Raw genomic sequence first — 16125 nt, 5'->3', positions numbered from 1 at the left:
TAGTGCTGTGAAAGGAAGAGCCGAATTCCAAAATTGATCAATGATGTTTCAGAAATTTCCCAAAGGGAATACCAAGCCGAGTGTTAAAAACTGCATTTACTCACAGGTTTTGAGCAGGAAACACTGAAATGCTATTAAAGTGCAATATCCAAGGGAACACTGACTCTGTCAAAGATGATCCAAATGGAATTGATGAAAAGTCCCAATTACAAACAACAGAATCAAAATAGGGTGAGGGGACACCCGGATTTGAACCAGGGACCTCTTGATCTGCAGTCAAATGCTCTACCACTGAGCTATATCCCCAGCTTTTCATTAAAATCAGAATGACAAAATATCAGTACATCATGAAAGAGTGTGAGGATCATACTAAGTTGTGCCAGAAAGTACAACCTTGAAACTGTGGAACAGGAGAAGTAGTCCTTAATATTATTTAATAAAGGAAAACTGGATCATTTAAAAAACAGATATTTGTTTCATTGTTATTTTATTTGAATAGGCAGTCGTACATTGGACGAATGCCTCTACATACAATGATTGTTTTGAAACATTCTAAAAGGGGAAGAGGTTTTTATGGGACAACTTATCATTTGAGGATTGGTTACCACAATCACTGAGATGGTGATGAAGTATGATTGATTTGGGCCAAATTATGGTGGAAAAACATTTGTACGTACCACTACAATTCGGTATTTGGAAGGTACACACAAACACCCCTTTCGAATACCTTCCATTTAATACATCAGAAAAAGCCACTTTGCGTTTGCAAATAGCCTGATTCTTCAGACCAGCCTTCTTGCAACTGCAAAGATAGTTCGTACATCTTGCACGTAGGCAGAGCTTTTAAGGAGAAATTAAATAGTTCCTAGGTTGCACAAAAAGTGAAGTGCTTCAAACAAACACATACTTTGCATGCACAGAGAAGAGGTGGAATATATGTAAGACTGAAGACAAAGGTGAAATGAGAAATAGATTGACTGCTTCGCTGCCAAGTTTTATACGTCATTTCTTCAGTGCAATACAAGAAAGCACCAAACAGTATAACAAAGTTGTCAATTGGTTTCATAGTCCATTCCCTTTGTTTAGTGCTGTGAAAGGAAGAGCAGAATTCCAAAATTGATCAATGTTTCAGAAATTTCCCAAAGGGAATATCAAGCCGAGTGTTAAAAACTGCATTTACTCACAGGCTTTGAGCAGGAAACACTGAAATGCTATTAATATCCAAGGGAACACTGACTCTGTCAAAGATGATCCAAATGGAATTGATGAAACGTCCCAATTACAAACAACAGAATCAAAATAGGGTGAGGGGACACCCGGATTAGAACCAGGGACCTCTCGATCTGCAGTCAAATGCTCTACCACTGAGCTATATCCCCAGCTTTTCAGTAAAATCAGAATAACAAAATATCAGTACATCATGAAAGAGTGTAAAGATCATACTAAGTTGTGCCAGAAAGTACAACCTTGAAACTGTGGAACAGGAGAAGTAGTCCTTAATATTATTTATTAAAGGAAAACTGGATCATTTAAAAACAGATTTATTTGTTTCATTGTTATTTTATTTGAATAGGAAGTGGTACATAGGACCAATGCCTCTACATACAATGATTGTTTTGAAACATTCTTAAAGGGGAAGAGGTTTTTACGGGACACCTTATCATTTGAGGATTGGTTACCACAATCACGGAGATGGTGATGAAGTATGATTGTTTTGGCCAAATTATGGTGGAAAAACATTTCTACGTACCACTACAATTCGGTATTTGGAAGGTACACCCAAACACCCCTTTCGAATACCTTCCATTTAATACATCAGAAAAAGCCATTTTGCGTTTGCAAATGGCCTGATTCTTCAGACCAGCCTTCTTGCAACTGCAATGATAGTTCGTACATCTTGCACGTAGGCAGAGCTTTTAAGGAGAAATTAAATAGTTCCTATGTTGCACAAAAATGAAGTGCTTCAAACAAACACATACTTTGCATGCACAGAGAAGAGGTGGAATATATGTAAGACTGAAGACACAGGTGAAATGAGAAATAGATTGACTGCTTCGCTGCCAAGTTTTATACGCCATTTCTTCAGTGTAATACAAGAAAGCACCAAACAGTATAACAAAGTTGTCAATTGGTTTCATAGTGAATTCCCTTTGTTTAGTGCTGTGAAAGGAAGAGCCGAATTCCAAAATTGATCAATGATGTTTCAGAAATTTCCCAAAGGGAATACCAAGCCGAGTGTTAAAAACTGCATTTACTCACAGGCTTTGAGCAGGAAACAATGAAATGCTATTAAAGTGCAATATCCAAGGGAACACTGACTCAGTCAAAGATGATCCAAATGGAATTGATGAAAAGTCCCAATTACAAACAACAGAATCAAAATAGGGTGAGGGGACACCCGGATTTGAACCAGGGACCTCTTGATCTGCAGTCAAATGCTCTACCACTGAGCTATATCCCCAGCTTTTCAGTAAAGTCAGAATGACAAAATATCAGTACATCATGAAAGAGTGTGAGGATCATACTAAGTTGTGCCAGAAAGTACAACCTTGAAACTGTGGAACAGGAGAAGTAGTCCTTAATATTATTTATTAAAGGAAAACTGGATCAGTTAAAAAACAGATTTATTTGTTTCATTGTTATTTTATTTGAATAGGCAGTGGTACATAGGACCAATGCCTCTACATACAATGATTGTTTTGAAACATTCTTAAAGGGGAAGAGGTTTTTACGGGACACCTTATTATTTGAGGATTGGTTACCACAATCACAGTGATGGTGATGAAGTATGATTGTTTTGGCCAAAATATGGTGGAAAAACATTTCTACGTACCACTACAATTCGGTATTTGGAAGGTACACCAAAACACCCCTTTCAAATACCTTCCATTTAATACATCAGAAAAAGCCATTTTGCGTTTGCAAATGGCCTGATTCTTCAGACCAGCCTTCTTGCAACTGCAATGATAGTTCGTACATCTTGCACGTAGGCAGAGCTTTTAAGGAGAAATTAAATAGTTCCTACGTTGCACAAAAATGAAGTGCTTCAAACAAACACATACTTTGCATGCACAGAGAAGAGGTGGAATATATGTAAGACTGAAGACACAGGTGAAATGAGAAATAGATTGACTGCTTCGCTGCCAGGTTTTATACGCCATTTCTTCAGTGCAATACAAGAAAGCACCAAACAGTATAACAAAGTTGTCAATTGGTTTCATAGTCCATTCCCTTTGTTTAGTGCTGTGAAAGGAAGAGCCGAATTCCAAAATTGATCAATGATGTTTCAGAAATTTCCCAAAGGGAATACCAAGCCGAGTGTTAAAAACTGCATTTACTCACAGGCTTTGAGCAGGAAACACTGAAATGCTATTAAAGTGCAATATCCAAGGGAACACTGACTCTGTCAAAGATGATCCAAATGGAATTGATGAAAAGTCCCAATTACAAACAACAGAATCATAATAGGGTGAGGGGACACCCGGATTTGAACCAGGGACCTCTTGATCTGCAGTCAAATGCTCTACCACTGAGCTATATCCCCAGCTTTTCACTAAAATAAGAATGACAAAATATCAGTACATCATGAAAGAGTGTGAGGATCATACTAAGTTGTGCCAGAAAGTACAACCTTGAAACTGTGGAACAGGAGAAGTAGTCCTTAATATTATTTATTAAAGGAAAACTGGATCAGTTAAAAAACAGATTTATTTGTTTCATTGTTATTTTATTTGAATAGGCAGTGGTACATAGGACCAATGACTCTACATACAATGATTGTTTTGAAACATTCTTAAAGGGGAAGAGGTTTTTACGGGACACCTTATCATTTGAGGATTGGTTACCACAATCACGGAGATGGTGATGAAGTATGATTGTTTTGGCCAAATTATGGTGGAAAAACATTTCTACGTACCACTACAATTCGGTATTTGGAAGGTACACCCAAACACCCCTTTCGAATACCTTCCATTTAACACATCAGAAAAAGCCATTTTGCGTTTGCAAATGGCCTGATTCTTCAGATCAGCCTTCTTGCAACTGCAATGATAGTTCGTACATCTTGCAAGTAGGCAGAGCTTTTCAGGAGAAAAAAAATAGTTCCTACGTTGCACAAAAATGAAGTGCTTCAAACAAACACATACTTTGCATGCACAGAGAAGAGGTGAAATATATGTAAGACTGAAGACAGAGGTGAAATGAGAAATAGATTTACTGCTTCGCTGCCAAGTTTTATACGCCATTTCTTCAGTGCAATACAAGAAAGCACCAAACAGTATAACAAAGTTGTCAATTTGTTTCATAGTCCATTCCCTTTGTTTAGTGCTGTGAAAGGAAGAGCCGAATTCCAAAATTGATCAATGATGTTACAGAAATTTCCCAAAGGGAATACCAAGCCGAGTGTTAAAAACTGAATTTACTCACAGGTTTTGAGCAGGAAACACTGAAATGCTATTAAAGTGCAATATCCAAGGGAACACTGACTCTGTCAAAGATGATCCAAATGGATTTGATGAAAAGTCCCAATTACAAACAACAGAATCAAAATAGGGTGAGGGGACACCCGGATTTGAACCAGGGACCTCTTGATCTGCAGTCAAATGCTCTACCACTGAGCTATATCCCCAGCTTTTCAGTAAAATAAGAATGACAAAATATCAGTACATCATGAAAGAGTGTGAGGATCATACTAAGTTGTGCCAGAAAGTACATCCTTGAAACTGTGGAACAGGAGAAGTAGTCCTTAATATTATTTATTAAAGGAAAACTGGATCAGTTAAAAAACAGATTTATTTGTTTCATTGTTATTTTATTTGAATAGGCAGTGGTACATAGGACCAATGCCTCTACATACAATGATTGTTTTGAAACATTCTTAAAGGGGAAGAGGTTTTTACGGGACACCTTATCATTTGAGGATTGGTTACCACAATCACTGACATGGTGATGAAGTATGATTGTTTTGGGCCAAATTATGGTGGAAAAACATTTCTACGTACCACTACAATTCGGTATTTGGAAGGTACACCCAAACACCCCTTTCGAATACCTTGCATTTAATACATCAGAAAAAAACCATTTTGCGTTTGCAAATGGCCTGATTCTTCAGACCAGCCTTCTTGCAACTGCAATGATAGTTCGTGCATCTTGCACGTAGGCAGAGCTTTAAAGGAGAAATTAAATAGTTCTTATGTTGCACAAAAATGAAGTGCTTCAAACAAACACATACTTTGCATGCACAGAGAAGAGGTGGAATATATGTAAGACTGAAGACACAGGTGAAATGAGAAATAGATTTACTGCTTTGCTGCCAAGTTTTATACGCCATTTCTTCAGTGTAATACAAGAAAGCACCAAACAGTATAACAAAGTTGTCAATTGGTTTCATAGTCCATTCCCTTTGTTTAGTGCTGTGAAAGGAAGAGCCGAATTCCAAAATTGATCAATGATGTTTCAGAAATTTCCCAAAGGGAATACCAAGCCGAGTGTTAAAAACTGCATTTACTCACAGGCTTTGAGCAGGAAACACTGAAATGCTATTAAAGTGCAATATCCAAGGGAACACTGACTCTGTCAAAGATGATCCAAATGGAATTGATGAAAAGTCCCAATTACAAACAACAGAATCAAAATAGGGTGAGGGGACACCCGGATTTGAACCAGGGACCTCCTGATCTGCAGTCAAATGCTCTACCACTGAGCTATATCCCCAGCTTATCAGTAAAATCAGAATGACTAAATATCAGTACATCATGAAAGAGTGTGAGGATCATACTAAGTTGTGCCAGAAAGTACAACCTTGAAACTGTGGAACAGGAGAAGTAGTCCTTAATATTATTTATTAAAGGAAAACTGGATCAGTTAAAAAACAGATTTATTTGTTTCATTGTTATTTTATTTGAATAGGCAGTGGTACATAGGACCAATGCCTCTACATAAAATGATTGTTTTGAAACATTCTTAAAGGGGAAGAGGTTTTTACTGGACACCTTATCATTTGAGGATTGGTTACCACAATCACGGAGATGGTGATGAAGTATGATTGTTTTGGCCAAATTATGGTGGAAAAACATTTCTACGTACCACTACAATTCGGTATTTGGAAGGTACACCCAAACACCCCTTTCGAATACCTTCCATTTAATACATCAGAAAAAGTCATTTTGCGTTTGCAAATGGCCTGATTCTTCAGACCAGCCTTCTTGCAACTGCAATGATAGTTCGTACATCTTGCACGTAGGCAGAGCTTTTAAGGAGAAATTAAATAGTTCCTACGTTGCACAAAAATGAAGTGCTTCAAACAAACACATACTTTGCATGCACAGAGAAGAGGTGGAATATATGTAAGACTGAAGACACAGGTGAAATGAGAAATAGATTGACTGCTTCGCTGCCAAGTTTTATACGCCATTTCTTCAGTGCAATACAAGAAAGCACCAAACAGTATAACAAAGTTGTCAATTGGTTTCATAGTCCATTCCCTTTGTTTAGTGCTGTGAAAGGAAGAGCCAAATTCCAAAATTGATCAATGATGTTTCAGAAATTTCCCAAAGGGAATACCCAGCCGAGTGTTAAAAACTGCATTTACTCACAGGTTTTGAGCAGGAAACACTGAAATGCTATTAGAGTGCAATATCCAAGGGAACACTGACTCTGTCAAAGATGATCCAAATGGAATTGATGAAAAGTCCCAATTACAAACAACAGAATCAAAATAGGGTGAGGGGACACCCGGATTTGAACCAGGGACCTCTTGATTTGCAGTAAAATGCACCAACCACTGAGCTATATCCCCAGCTTTTCAGTAAAATAAGAATGACAAAATATCAGTACATCATGAAAGAGTGTGAGGATCATACTAAGTTGTGCCATAAAGTACAACCTTGAAACTGTGGAACAGGAGAAGTAGTCCTTAATATTATTTATTAAAGGAAAACTGGATCAGTTAAAAAACAGATTTATTTGTTTCATTGTTATTTTATTTGAATAGGCAGTGGTATATAGGACCAATGCCTCTACATACAATGATTGTTTTGAAACATTCTTAAAGGGGAAGAGGTTTTTACGGGACACCTTATTATTTGAGGATTGGTTACCACAATCACAGAGATGGTGATGAAGTATGATTGTTTTGGCCAAAATATGGTGGAAAAACATTTCTACGTACCACTACAATTCGGTATTTGGAAGGTACACCAAAACACCCCTTTCGAATACCTTCCATTTAATACATCAGAAAAAGCCATTTTGTGTTTGCAAATGGCCTGATTCTTCAGACCAGCCTTCTTGCAACTGCAATGATAGTTCGTACATCTTGCACGTAGGCAGAGCTTTTAAGGAGAAATTAAATAGTTCCTACGTTGCACAAAAATGAAGTGCTTCAAACAAACACATACTTTGCATGCACAGAGAAGAGGTGGAATATATGTAAGACTGAAGACACAGGTGAAATGAGAAATAGATTGACTGCTTCGCTGCCAAGTTTTATACGCCATTTCTTCAGTGCAATACAAGAAAGCACCAAACAGTATAACAAAGTTGTCAATTGGTTTCATAGTCCATTCCCTTTGTTTAGTGCTGTGAAAGGAAGAGCCGAATTCCAAAATTGATCAATGATGTTTCAGAAATTTCCCAAAGGGAATACCAAGCCGAGTGTTAAAAACTGCATTTACTCACAGGTTTTGAGCAGGAAACACTGAAATGCTATTAAAGTGCATTATCCAAGGGAACACTGACTCTGTCAAAGATGATCCAAATGGAATTGATGAAAAGTACCAATTACAAACAACAGAATCAAAATAGGGTGAGGGGACACCCGGATTTGAACCAAGGACCTCTTGATCTGCAGTCAAATGCTCTACCACTGAGCTATATCCCCAGCTTTTCAGTAAAATCAGAATGACAAAATATCAGTACATCAAGAAAGAGTGTGAGGATCATACTAAGTTGTGCCAGAAAGTACAACCTTGAAACTGTGGAACAGGAGAAGTAGTCCTTAATATTATTTATTAAAGGAAAACTGGATCATTTAAAAACAGATTTATTTGTTTCATTGTTATTTTATTTGAATAGGCAGTGGTACATAGGACCAATGCCTCTACATACAATGATTGTTTTGAAACATTCTTAAAGGGGAAGAGGTTTTTACGGGACACCTTATTATTTAAGGATTGGTTACCACAATCACGGAGATGGTGATGAAGTATGATTGTTTTGGCCAAATTATGGTGGAAAAACATTTCTACGTACCACTACAATTCGGTATTTGGAAGGTACACCCAAACACCCCTTTCGAATACCTTCCATTTAACACATCAGAAAAAGCCATTTTGCGTTTGCAAAAGGCCTGATTCTTCAGATCAGCCTTCTTGCAACTGCAATGATAGTTCGTACATCTTGCAAGTAGGCAGAGCTTTTCAGGAGAAATTAAATAGTGCCTACGTTGCACAAAAATGAAGTGCTTCAAACAAACACATACTTTGCATGCACAGAGAAGAGGTGAAATATATGTAAGACTGAAGACAGAGGTGAAATGAGAAATAGATTGACTGCTTCGCTGCCAAGTTTTATACGCCATTTCTTCAGTGCAATACAAGAAAGCACCAAACAGTATAACAAAGTTGTCAATTGGTTTCATAGTCCATTCCCTTTGTTTAGTGCTGTGAAAGGAAGAGCCGAATTCCAAAATTGATCAATGATGTTACAGAAATTTCCCAAAGGGAATACCAAGCCGAGAGTTAAAATCTGCATTTGCTCACAGGTTTTGAGCAGGAAACACTGAAATGCTATTAAAGTGCAATATCCAAGGGAACACTGACTCTGTCAAAGATGATCCAAATGGAATTGATGAAAAGTCCCAATTACAAACAACAGAATCAAAATAGGGTGAGGGGACAACCGGATTTGAACCAGGGACCTCTTGATCTGCAGTCAAATGCTCTACCACTGAGCTATATCCCCAGCTTTTCAGTAAAATAAGAATGACAAAATATCAGTACATCATGAAAGAGTGTGAGGATCATACTAAGTTGTGCCAGAAAGTACAACCTTGAAACTGTGGAACAGGAGAAGTAGACCTTAATATTATTTATTAAAGGAAAACTGGATCAGTTAAAAAACAGATTTATTTGTTTCATTGTTATTTTATTTGAATAGGCAGTGGTACATAGGACCAATGCCTCTACATACAATGATTGTTTTGAAACATTCTTAAAGGGGAAGAGGTTTTTACGGGACACCTTATCATTTGAGGATTGGTTACCACAATCACTGACATGGTGATGAAGTATGATTGTTTTGGGCCAAATTATGGTGGAAAAACATTTCTACGTACCACTACAATTCGGTATTTGGAAGGTACACCCAAACACCCCTTTCGAATACCTTGCATTTAATACATCAGAAAAAAGCCATTTTGCGTTTGCAAATGGCCTGATTCTTCAGACCAGCCTTCTTGCAACTGCAATGATAGTTCGTGCATCTTGCACGTAGGCAGAGCTTTAAAGGAGAAATTAAATTGTTCCTATGTTGCACAAAAATGAAGTGCTTCAAACAAACACATACTTTGCATGCACAGAGAAGAGGTGGAATATATGTAAGACTGAAGACACAGGTGAAATGAGAAATAGATTGACTGCTTCGCTGCCAAGTTTTATACGCCATTTCTTCAGTGTAATAGAAGAAAGCACCAAACAGTATAACAAAGTTGTCAATTGGTTTCATAGTCCATTCCCTTTGTTTAGTGCTGTGAAAGGAAGAGCCGAATTCCAAAATTGATCAATGATGTTTCAGAAATTTCCCAAAGGGAATACCAAGCCGAGTGTTAAAAACTGCATTTACTCACAGGCTTTGAGCAGGAAACACTGAAATGCTATTAAAGTGCAATATCCAAGGGAACACTGACTCTGTCAAAGATGATCCAAATGGAATTGATGAAAAGTCCCAATTACAAACAACAGAATCAAAATAGGGTGAGGGGACACCCGGATTTGAACCAGGGACCTCTTGATCTGCAGTCAAATGCTCTACCACTGAGCTATATCCCCAGCTTATCAGTAAAATCAGAATGACTAAATATCAGTACATCCTGAAAGAGTGTGAGGATCATACTAAGTTGTGCCAGAAAGTACAACCTTGAAACTGTGGAACAGGAGAAGTAGTCCTTAATATTATTTATTAAAGGAAAACTGGATCAGTTAAAAAACTGATTTATTTGTTTCATTGTTATTTTATTTGAATAGGCAGTGGTACATAGGACCAATGCCTCTACATACAATGATTGTTTTGAAACATTCTTAAAGGGGAAGAGGTTTTTACTGGACACCTTATCATTTGAGGATTGGTTACCACAATCACTGAGATGGTGATGAAGTATGATTGATTTGGGCCAAATTATGGTGGAAAAACGTTTGTACGTACCACTACAATTCGGTATTTGGAAGGTACACACAAACACCCCTTTCGAATACCTTCCATTTAATACATCAGAAAAAGCCACTTTGCGTTTGCAAATAGCCTGATTCTTCGGACCAGCCTTCTTGCAACTGCAAAGATAGTTCGTACATCTTGCACGTAGGCAGAGCTTTTAAGGAGAAATTAAATAGTTCCTAGGTTGCACAAAAAGTGAAGTGCTTCAAACAAACACATACTTTGCATGCACAGAGAAGAGGTGGAATATATGTAAGACTGAAGACAAAGGTGAAATGAGAAATAGATTGACTGCTTCGCTGCCAAGTTTTATACGTCATTTCTTCAGTGCAATACAAGAAAGCACCAAACAGTATAACAAAGTTGTCAATTGGTTTCATAGTCCATTCCCTTTGTTTAGTGCTGTGAAAGGAAGAGCCGAATTCCAAAATTGATCAATGATGTTTCAGAAATTTCCCAAAGGGAATACCAAGCGGAGTGTTAAAAACTGCATTTACTCACAGGCTTTGAGCAGGAAACACTGAAATGCTATTAAAGTGCAATATCCAAGGGAACACTGACTCAGTCAAAGATGATCCAAATGGAATTGATGAAAAGTCCCAAATACAAACAACAGAATCAAAATTGGGTGAGGGGACACCTGGATTTGAACCAGGGACCTCTTGATTTGCAGTCAAATGCACCAACCACTGAGCTATATCCCCAGCTTTTCAGCAAAATAAGAATGACAAAATATCAGTACATCATGAAAGAGTGTGAGGATCATACTAAGTTGTGCCATAAAGTACAACCTTGAAACTGTGGAACAGGAGAAGTAGTCCTTAATATTATTTATTAAAGGAAAACTGGATCAGTTAAAAAACAGATTTATTTGTTTCATTGTTATTTTATTTGAATAGGCAGTGGTATATAGGACCAATGCCTCTACATACAATGATTGTTTTGAAACATTCTTAAAGGGGAAGAGGTTTTTACGGGACACCTTATTATTTGAGGATTGGTTACCACAATCACAGAGATGGTGATGAAGTATGATTGTTTTGGCCAAAATATGGTGGAAAAACATTTCTACGTACCACTACAATTCGGTATTTGGAAGGTACACCAAAACACCCCTTTCGAATACCTTCCATTTAATACATCAGAAAAAGCCATTTTGCGTTTGCAAATGGCCTGATTCTTCAGACCAGCCTTCTTGCAACTGCAATGATAGTTCGTACATCTTGCACGTAGGCAGAGCTTTTAAGGAGAAATTAAATAGTTCCTACGTTGCACAAAAATGAAGTGCTTCAAACAAACACATACTTTGCATGCACAGAGAAGAGGTGGAATATATGTAAGACTGAAGACACAGGTGAAATGAGAAATAGATTGACTGCTTCGCTGCCAAGTTTTATATGCCATTTCTTCAGTGCAATACAAGAAAGCACCAAACAGTATAACAAAGTTGTCAATTGGTTTCATAGTCCATTCCCTTTGTTTAGTGCTGTGAAAGGAAGAGCCGAATTCCAAAATTGATCAATGATGTTTCAGAAATTTCCCAAAGGGAATACCAAGCCGAGTGTTAAAAACTGCATTTACTCACAGGTTTTGAGCAGGAAACACTGAAATGCTATTAAAGTGCAATATCCAAGGGAACACTGACTCTGTCAAAGATGATCCAAATGGAATTGATGAAAAGTACCAATTACAAACAACAGAATCAAAATAGGTTGAGGGGACACCCGGATTTGAACCAAGGACCTCTTGATCTGCAGTCAAATGCTCTACCACTGAGCTATATCCCCAGCTTTTCAGTAAAATCAGAATGACAAAATATCAGTACATCATGAAAGAGTGTGAGGATCATAGTAAGTTGTGCCAGAAAGTACAACCTTGAAACTGTGGAACAGGAGAAGTAGTCCTTAATATTATTTATTAAAGGAAAACTGGATCATTTAAAAACAGATTTATTTGTTTCATTGTTATTTTATTTGAATAGGCAGTGGTACATAGGACCAATGCCTCTACATACAATGATTGTTTTGAAACATTCTTAAAGGGGAAGAGGTTTTTACGGGACACCTTATCATTTGAGGATTGGTTACCACAATCACTGACATGGTGATGAAGTATGATTGTTTTGGGCCAAATTATGGTGGAAAAACATTTCTACGTACCACTACAATTCGGTATTTGGAAGGTACACCCAAACACCCCTTTCGAATACCTTGCATTTAATACATCAGAAAAAAGCCATTTTGCGTTTGCAAATGGCCTGATTCTTCAGACCAGCCTTCTTGCAACTGCAATGATAGTTCGTGCATCTTGCACGTAGGCAGAGCTTCAAAGGAGAAATTAAATTGTTCCTATGTTGCACAAAAATGAAGTGCTTCAAACAAACACATACTTTGCATGCACAGAGAAGAGGTGGAATATATGTAAGACTGAAGACACAGGTGAAATGAGAAATAGATTGACTGCTTCGCTGCCAAGTTTTATACGCCATTTCTTCAGTGTAATAGAAGAAAGCACCAAACAGTATAACAAAGTTGTCAATTGGTTTCATAGTCCATTCCCTTTGTTTAGTGCTGTGAAAGGAAGAGCCGAATTCCAAAATTGATCAATGATGTTTCAGAAATTTCCCAAAGGGAATACCAAGCCGAGTGTTAAAAACTGCATTTACTCACAGGCTTTGAGCAGGAAACACTGAAATGCTATTAAAGTGCAATATCCAAGGGAACACTGACTCTGTCAAAGATGATCCAAATGGAATTGATGAAAAGTCCCAATTACAAACAACAGAATCAAAATAGGGTGAGGGGACACCCGGATTTGAACCAGGGACCTCTTGATCTGCAGTCAAATGCTCTACCACTGAGCTATATCCCCAGCTTATCAGTAAAATCAGAATGACTAAATATCAGTACATCCTGAAAGAGTGTGAGGATCATACTAAGTTGTGCCAGAAAGTACAACCTTGAAACTGTGGAACAGGAGAAGTAGTCCTTAATATTATTTATTAAAGGAAAACTGGATCAGTTAAAAAACTGATTTATTTGTTTCATTGTTATTTTATTTGAATAGGCAGTGGTACATAGGACCAATGCCTCTACATACAATGATTGTTTTGAAACATTCTTAAAGGGGAAGAGGTTTTTACTGGACACCTTATCATTTGAGGATTGGTTACCACAATCACTGAGATGGTGATGAAGTATGATTGATTTGGGCCAAATTATGGTGGAAAAACGTTTGTACGTACCACTACAATTCGGTATTTGGAAGGTACACACAAACACCCCTTTCGAATACCTTCCATTTAATACATCAGAAAAAGCCACTTTGCGTTTGCAAATAGCCTGATTCTTCGGACCAGCCTTCTTGCAACTGCAAAGATAGTTCGTACATCTTGCACGTAGGCAGAGCTTTTAAGGAGAAATTAAATAGTTCCTAGGTTGCACAAAAAGTGAAGTGCTTCAAACAAACACATACTTTGCATGCACAGAGAAGAGGTGGAATATATGTAAGACTGAAGACAAAGGTGAAATGAGAAATAGATTGACTGCTTCGCTGCCAAGTTTTATACGTCATTTCTTCAGTGCAATACAAGAAAGCACCAAACAGTATAACAAAGTTGTCAATTGGTTTCATAGTCCATTCCCTTTGTTTAGTGCTGTGAAAGGAAGAGCCGAATTCCAAAATTGATCAATGATGTTTCAGAAATTTCCCAAAGGGAATACCAAGCGGAGTGTTAAAAACTACATTTACTCACAGGCTTTGAGCAGGAAACACTGAAATGCTATTAAAGTGCAATATCCAAGGGAACACTGACTCAGTCAAAGATGATCCAAATGGAATTGATGAAAAGTCCCAATTACAAACAACAGAATCAAAATAGGGTGAGAGGACAACCAGATTTGAACCAGGGACCTCTTGATCTGCAGTCAAATGCTCTACCACTGAGCTATATCCCCAGCTTTTCAGTAAATTAAGAATGACAAAATATCAGTACATCATGAAAGAGTGTGAGGATCATACTAAGTTGTGCCAGAAAGTACAACCTTGAAACTGTGGAACAGGAGAAGTAGTCCTTAATATTATTTATTAAAGGAAAACTGGATCAGTTAAAAAACAGATTTATTTGTTTCATTGTTATTTTATTTGAATAGTCAGTGGTACATAGGACCAATGCCTCTACATACAATGATTGTTTTGAAACATTCTTAAAGGGGAAGAGGTTTTTACGGGACACCTTATTATTTGAGGATTGGTTACCACAATCACAGAGATGGTGATGAAGTATGATTGTTTTGGCCAAATTATGGTGGAAAAACATTTCTACGTACCACTACAATTCGGTATTTGGAAGGTACACCCAAACACCCCTTTCGAATACCTTGCATTTAATACATCAGAAAAAAGCCATTTTGCGTTTGCAAATGGCATGATTCTTCAGACCAGCCTTCTTGCAACTGCAATGATAGTTCGTGCATCTTGCACGTAGGCAGAGCTTTAAAGGAGAAATTAAATAGTTCCTATGTTGCACAAAAATGAAGTGCTTCAAACAAACACATACTTTGCATGCACAGAGAAGAGGTGGAATATATGTAAGACTGAAGACACAGGTGAAATGAGAAATAGATTGACTGCTTCGCTGCCAAGTTTTATACGCCATTTCTTCAGTGTAATACAATAAAGCACCAAACAGCATAACAAAGTTGTCAATTGGTTTCATAGTCCATTCCCTTTGTTTAGTGCAGTGAAAGGAAGAGCCGAATTCCAAAATTGATCAATGATGTTTCAGAAATTTCCCAAAGGGAATACCAAGCCGAGTGTTAAAAACTGCATTTACTCACAGGCTTTGAGCAGGAAACACTGAAATGCTATTAAAGTGCAATATCCAAGGGAACACTGACTCTGTCAAAGATGATCCAAATGGAATTGATGAAAAGTCCCAATTACAAACAACAGAATCAAAATAGGGTAAGGGGACACCCGGATTTGAACCAGGGACCTCTTGATCTGCAGTCAAATGCTCTACCACTGAGCTATATCCCCAGCTTATCAGTAAAATCAGAATGACTAAATATCAGTACATCATGAAAGAGTGTGAGGATCATACTAAGTTATGCCAGAAAGTACAACCTTGAAACTGTGGAACAGGAGAAGTAGTCCTTAATATTATTTATTAAAGGAAAACTGGATCAGTTAAAAAACAGATTTATTTGTTTCATTGTTATTTTATTTGAATAGGCAGTGGTACATAGGACCAATGCCTCTACATACAATGATTGTTTTGAAACATTCTTAAAGGGGAAGAGGTTTTTACGGGACACCTTATCATTTGAGGATTGGTTACCACAATCACGGAGATGGTGATGAAGTATGATTGTTTTGGCCAAATTATGGTGGAAAAACATTTCTACGTACCACTACAATTCGGTATTTGGAAGGTACACCCAAACACCCCTTTCGAATACCTTCCATTTAATACATCAGAAAAAGTCATTTTGCATTTGCAAATGGCCTGATTCTTCAGACCAGCCTTCTTGCAACTGCAATGATAGTTCGTACATCTTGCACGTAGGCAGAGCTTTTAAGGAGAAATTAAATAGTTCCTACGTTGCACAAAAATGAAGTGCTTCAAACAAACACATACTTTGCATTTACAGAGAAGAGGTGGAATATATGTAAGACTGAAGACACAGGTGAAAT

General features: G+C 37.5%; 11 non-coding genes across 11 annotated transcripts; all 11 read right to left on the bottom strand.

Annotated features, from left to right (window-relative positions):
• Positions 1-234: 234 nt before the first annotated feature.
• TRNAC-GCA (transfer RNA cysteine (anticodon GCA)) lies at positions 235-306 on the bottom strand. The gene has a single exon. It is a non-coding gene; the product is annotated as a tRNA-Cys (tRNA).
• Positions 307-2389: 2083 nt separating this feature from the next.
• TRNAC-GCA (transfer RNA cysteine (anticodon GCA)) lies at positions 2390-2461 on the bottom strand. The gene has a single exon. It is a non-coding gene; the product is annotated as a tRNA-Cys (tRNA).
• A 1011-nt stretch (positions 2462-3472) lies between these two features.
• TRNAC-GCA (transfer RNA cysteine (anticodon GCA)) lies at positions 3473-3544 on the bottom strand. Its single transcript has one exon. It is a non-coding gene; the product is annotated as a tRNA-Cys (tRNA).
• A 1011-nt stretch (positions 3545-4555) lies between these two features.
• TRNAC-GCA (transfer RNA cysteine (anticodon GCA)) lies at positions 4556-4627 on the bottom strand. Its single transcript has one exon. It is a non-coding gene; the product is annotated as a tRNA-Cys (tRNA).
• Positions 4628-5640: 1013 nt separating this feature from the next.
• Positions 5641-5712, bottom strand: TRNAC-GCA (transfer RNA cysteine (anticodon GCA)). The gene has a single exon. It is a non-coding gene; the product is annotated as a tRNA-Cys (tRNA).
• Positions 5713-7807: 2095 nt separating this feature from the next.
• TRNAC-GCA (transfer RNA cysteine (anticodon GCA)) lies at positions 7808-7879 on the bottom strand. Its single transcript has one exon. It is a non-coding gene; the product is annotated as a tRNA-Cys (tRNA).
• A 1010-nt stretch (positions 7880-8889) lies between these two features.
• Positions 8890-8961, bottom strand: TRNAC-GCA (transfer RNA cysteine (anticodon GCA)). Its single transcript has one exon. It is a non-coding gene; the product is annotated as a tRNA-Cys (tRNA).
• Positions 8962-9974: 1013 nt separating this feature from the next.
• On the bottom strand, positions 9975-10046 carry TRNAC-GCA (transfer RNA cysteine (anticodon GCA)). Its single transcript has one exon. It is a non-coding gene; the product is annotated as a tRNA-Cys (tRNA).
• A 2097-nt stretch (positions 10047-12143) lies between these two features.
• Positions 12144-12215, bottom strand: TRNAC-GCA (transfer RNA cysteine (anticodon GCA)). Its single transcript has one exon. It is a non-coding gene; the product is annotated as a tRNA-Cys (tRNA).
• A 1012-nt stretch (positions 12216-13227) lies between these two features.
• TRNAC-GCA (transfer RNA cysteine (anticodon GCA)) lies at positions 13228-13299 on the bottom strand. Its single transcript has one exon. It is a non-coding gene; the product is annotated as a tRNA-Cys (tRNA).
• A 2097-nt stretch (positions 13300-15396) lies between these two features.
• On the bottom strand, positions 15397-15468 carry TRNAC-GCA (transfer RNA cysteine (anticodon GCA)). The gene has a single exon. It is a non-coding gene; the product is annotated as a tRNA-Cys (tRNA).
• Positions 15469-16125: the final 657 nt, after the last annotated feature.

This window comes from Lissotriton helveticus, chromosome 1_2 (assembly GCF_964261635.1).
Source record: "Lissotriton helveticus chromosome 1_2, aLisHel1.1, whole genome shotgun sequence".
Lineage (NCBI taxonomy): Eukaryota > Metazoa > Chordata > Amphibia > Caudata > Salamandridae > Lissotriton > Lissotriton helveticus.
This window is presented reverse-complemented; position numbering and strand designations above follow the sequence as displayed.